The following is a 6,000-nucleotide window of genomic DNA, read 5'->3' as shown; positions in this document are numbered from 1 at the left end:
CCCTAATAACTAGCCGTTCAAGATCGGCATCAGGGATCCCATCTTCGACTGCCCGCCGCAGCTTCTCAAGCGACCAAGTCGTAGCTCGTCCCAATCCCCCGTCCGGAGTTTGAATTCCCTCATCAAAAAAAAATTGATAAGTCTGTGTTTTGGCTTCGTCCTTCACACTTGGCCGAACATGTTGTAGCTCCTTAAGTCTCTGAAAAGACTCCAACATATGTATGCTGCAGTCCATGACTCCGGAGCACTTCTCGATCTTAGTTTTCGAGTGTTGTCGGACCAACATATTCAGTTTTCTCACACTACGAAAGCGTATCATGTTGTAGGCAAAAACTTCTTCTGTTTCACTAGAGCAGAATCTGTACTTACTACACGCCGTTGTCCTGCAGATCCTTCTTCCCCCATAGGGGAAATGTCCATCGACGACTCGTATCTCTTCATGTCAGAGGCCTCCTCCCCCGAATATAGGGAACTCCAACCGTTCCGAAACAGAGATCTAAACTGTCTTTGATGAAATTAATACTGCGTAAGCAAGCTAACAATACTTGTTTACGGTAGGCAAACACCAGTAAAAACAAAACAAACGGAAGAAAAACAACAGAAAAACGAAAAACAACTAAATAACAACACAAACCCTGGTAAAAACTCCAAAAAAAACAGAGCATAAGAAAAACACGTGCGAACGTATTCACGGCTCAATTATTCTATTATTATAAAGTTTAAGTATTACGATAATTTTTTACTGAGCAACAGTAATTTCTTTATTTCATAGTTTCTTTAAAATTATTCCGGAAAAGTAAGAATATAAGAACTAGGAATAAAACAAGAGCTTGTTTTACAACTGCAATTTGTAAATTGATTTAAATTACATTATTTCAATCTACTGATTGTACTATAATTTTATTTAGAATGGATATTGACTATATTGGAGGATGTAATGAAAGAAACTGCAAAATAGCTTAGATAAGATCTTCTAGAAGCATATTTTCGGACAATTAGAAAGTGAGTTGTAATCGAATTATTACTATAAATCAATTACTATACCCCTTTTATATATAATGTCCGAATTGAGTGTGTGCGCGTGTGTAAGAGAGAAAGAGAGAGAGAGAGAAGAAAACTTGCACCTGTGTGTACTGGCAAGGCGTATTGAAATATTGAAGTAAATTTCATGTTATCTTATGATAAAATTTACTACAAATGTAACTTTCAGTTATTTATTGAATTTAAGAATTCATCAAAAACTGGTGTAACAAATATCCACTTTACAGTATTCAACTTTCACATATTTATTAAAAATAATATTATTGGATTATACTAAAAAGTAGTCCTGATGTATATTTGATTTACAAAAAAATTGTATGGTGTTCGTAGCTGTTTATAAATACACACAATCCATATATATATGTATATATATATATATATATGTATATATATATATATATGTATATATATATATATATATATATATATATATATATAGAGAGAGAGAGAGAGAGAGAGAGACATAGCTATATTGTGTGTGTTTATAAACAGCTCTACGTACAACATAATATGTATGTGTATTATATATATATATATATATATATATATGTGTGTGTGTGTGTGTGTGTGTGTGTGCACATATTTACACGTATATGTGGACACAAGAATTATAAATAAATATTAAGCCGTTTAACCAAATTTTATTTACAGCTAGTAATTCCTAATCAAAAAGTTATACATGATATTGGTTGAGTAGGACGTAAAGGTGAGAAGATGTTAAGATTTTGTGTACACATAATATCTTGTAATTCCAGTATTTATAAGTTTGAGTTTATAAAGTTTAAATTACAGTAAAAGTAAATAATAAGCACTGATAATCCAATAAATGTAAAAAGTTTAATGAGTAATATGATAATGTGAATTTATTTTTCATAATCGATTTTTTTTTTTTTTTTGTCTTCAGTCATTTGACTGGTTTGATGCAGCTCTCCAAGATTCCCTATCTAGTGCTAGTCGTTTCATTTCAGTAAACCCTCTACACCCTACATCCCTAACAATTTGTTTTACATACTCCAAAGGTGGCCTGCCTACACAATTTTTCCCTTCTACCTGTCCTTCCAATATTAAAGCGACTATTCCAGGATGCCTTAGTATGTGGCCTATAAGTCTGTCGATTAAAAATAATCGATTAAAAATCCTTTACTATCTTCTTATTTTTATTTAAAAAATTAACTATTTATTTATTTTATACGATAATTGTCGCTAAATATTTTTTCCTAATTTGTTACCTTATTTACTTTCTGAAAAATCAATCCAGAGAAATATGCAATGTTATTTTCTCCTATCGATTAAATTCATACCTTTTATATTAAAATGTTTAAACTGAAGAAATCATGGATAAAAATTAGACCACACTTTTCTAAAAAGAGATTCTTTTCTAAAAAAAATAGTATTATAATACTTGGACTTAGGACGAGTCCCATGCCCGGGCCGATCATTAAAGTAGGTGGAGAATTGTGGAGGTGGAAATGTAGCAAACTTATTAAAAACATTTTGGTCCGTCTGGTTTCTGATGGTTTCATCCAGTTATGTGTTTGTGTGGGGATGTGCGCGTGTGAGTGTATTTATACAATTTTTTTTGTTTCTAGTATTTATATTTTTATTCTGACTAAAATACAACAAAAATTTGCTTTACCTAGTAAAATCAATATTTTTTTATTTCACGCGCACGCACCAACCACCCACATAAACACACACAACTCTCTCATAATAAATAAGAGGTGCACTCAGAGATTGTAATGTAAGATATTCATTGGTACTGGGAAACATCAAACCAGAGCTTCAGATCAGAATTTCCAAACGGAAAGAAAGATTTAAAAGAGTTAGGATTCCGGAACTTTTTAGTATTGCTTTATGGAGTCTGAGATCAATAAGGTAGGTGAAGAAATGGAACTAGATGAGATCAAGAAATGAGGAAATCGTGACAGAAACAAAGAATGACCTGTAGATATTAAATTGATTGATATATATATATATATGCAATGTTTTATTGTGGAATGAATAATACAGCTATATAGCTGGGAAGTAATGATTGCTGACCCAAAATGAGGATTCTGAATAAAATCAGTTACGAGTTTGTAAGTAACCGTATTTTCATATGCCGATATAAAATAAGTAGAGATCATTTGACAGTTTTTGGTATATAAGAGTTGGAAGAGAATAAAGTTGTTGTTTGAAAGATGTTCTATATCCAGTAAGAAAAGGTGATCCAGAAAAAATTGACTGTCATAAAGACAGCCTTATTAATGCTGATAATGTTAATGCATAGGTGAGAAATATACCAATTCCTGGTTTGTTCGTTTTTTTTGTATCGAGAATAATAAATATGAAAAAACTCTTAATAATTTTTTTTTCATATTTTGATACCTTAAAGAATTGCAAATGTTTTTTTTTTAGAAAGGAAGATATTTACAAACACACGTGGGTGAAAAATAAATAATATTTAAATGCTAGTTACAATATGTAGATGTTTCTTGAGGATAACACAATAGCTCGGATTACTTTTTGTTGGTTTTTAAAATTAGCATAGATGGAAGAAGCAGTCCAGTTTGTCAAAGAAATATTTTAAGCGATAAAAATTATTGGGAAATTTATCAGACGAGATTACTAGTTACCTTAAATCTACTTGTTTACCAAAGCGAAAACTAAAGCAAGGATGGGTGGAAAATTTTAAAACTTACGTAAAAAAAGGTCGCAATTGAAGCAACAGGAATTAGGGTAAAGCAGACTCATAAAAGCCGCCTAATTTTTGGATGAGAAGATAATAGTATAATCGAAAAGATAAAATCGCATATTATCAATATTTAAAAAATAAAGGTGCAAATTATTAGCAGTAAAAAAGAGATATGGATAAAACTGTATCTGAATAGTAAAAAATAAAATATTCAGGGATCATTTTAGGATAGAATAGGAAATGAAATGCATGGAAGGCAAGAAAGTTCATTCATCAATTAAATCAATGTATAGGTTTTCAAACATCTAAATAATTTAAAGATAATTTTTTAATAAATGCTACACAAAACGAAAAAAGATACAGTATTAGAAAACTTCATTGCGTGAAATGGGTTATGAGGAAACTCAGAAGGAAGGAAAGCTAGTTTTTACTTCAGGGATAGTAGATGATATCTCACTTGAAATTTTACAAAGGGCTGTTGCTTCAATGAAAAATTGATTTTTACATCACCAAGTACTAACAATGAAAGCGCTTTTTTGTTAATAAACATTTTTTAAATTTCTAAAGATGTTCTCTTATGTGTATAATTTAATTTCAATTAATATCTAATTGAAAGCTTAATACTTTCAATTAATCCTTATGTGACTATTGAACACAAGAATACATACTTAGGTGTTTCAATTTTATTTTTAACGGTTCTTATGTTTTCCTATGTTATCCTAACGGTTCAGCGTTTTCCTGTGTTATCTTATTTTAATACCAGTTCAGCATCTTTCTTCGTAAATAAAACAATAGTAAGTAGATTAATTAATATAATAATTTCAGAAATAGCGTTAATAATTTTGATACAAATTCTCGCGTTACTATATTATTTTTAACAGTTTCGCTTTTTTTTTGGTTATACTAATTTTTTATTACGTTTGACATTTTTTTATATTAGTGATTTAAGGATACAACAATATGCTATGACAAAGTTGCAGAATATATGTGGAGAAATCTATTCACTAATGTAAAGTGCAATAAATTGATATCATTTTTGAAATTTATTTATAAAATAATTATTTAGTGAGCTCTTTATTTTTTATTAACGAAATAAAGTTTTATTACTATCTTTTTTTAAGACAAAAGGCCCCCAAACACCTACAGTTGATAATTGAATTTCATCAAAGTTCACCAATGCATGAATATTTTTTTTTTACCTCTTAATTATCTATAACAGGTAATACACATTTATTTATGACACTATAAATATTTATAAGTAAAGAGAGAAACATTATTTAATAATATAGATCATATAAAAGATGTATGTGTGATTAAATGACACTAATTTTCTTCCTAAACAAAAAATTATTTTTTGGTGCCTTCTTTTTTTTTTTAATTAATTCATCCTATTAATAATAAAAATAACCATACGGTTATAACACTGCACATTCAGTTAGAAATAAATAATTGATAGTTAGCTGTTAATTTACATACTGCATAATGAACAATGCAGAAAATATTCTAAAGAGTGCATAACGCGGATGCACAATCAAGGCCAGTACAAAAAAGGAACGGGAAAGAAAGATTTCTTTTACGGTTTCTTGGGAAGTTAGTGAGAGAGCATAGCAAACTGTTGACTAAAATCTTAGGCCCTTATCTTAATTTTTCACACTTACGATATCTATAATTTAAACTTTAATTAATTTTAATTTAGCGTAATTTCAAATTAATAATTATATATTTTATTACATGCAGTGGTAATTATTGATCTACAAAATAATTCAGATTAATATCGTAATTACTGCACTGTCATTTTACCATTCCGCCTATCTCCGTGGTGGGGGTGGTGCTGATGTGTTAGATCTCATTTGAAAGTTCTGGGTTCGGATTCCAGGTCAGATTGAGTATTTTTCATTTTCTACACTATGAACTTTAAGTATATGTGGTAACTTTAATCATAAAAAAAGTTATGCAGGATTTACTTAATTTAATAATTCTCAAATTTTATGGTTTTTAGTTAAAAATTGCTTATCGTTTAGAAAAACGAATTACAAGATAAAAACACTGCATACTAGATGCAAAAATATGTTCCTCAGAGTTATAAGTTAGGTAAAGTTACATAAAATACCACTTATAAGAAATTTGTTTTCAGCTTGTAAAATAAATTGATCTATTCATCACAGATTTTTTAATGCTTTTTTCTTCTGTAGATAATAAAACAACTTTACAAATTATTCATTCACATATCGTAAGTAAATAACTTTTCTTATTTTTTAATTATAGATATTCCTGTTAACCAAATT

The sequence above is a fragment of the Lycorma delicatula genome, chromosome 1, assembly GCF_047948215.1.
Source record: "Lycorma delicatula isolate Av1 chromosome 1, ASM4794821v1, whole genome shotgun sequence".
In the NCBI taxonomy this organism is placed as follows: Eukaryota; Metazoa; Arthropoda; class Insecta; order Hemiptera; family Fulgoridae; genus Lycorma; species Lycorma delicatula.
Note: the sequence above shows the minus strand (reverse complement) of the source record.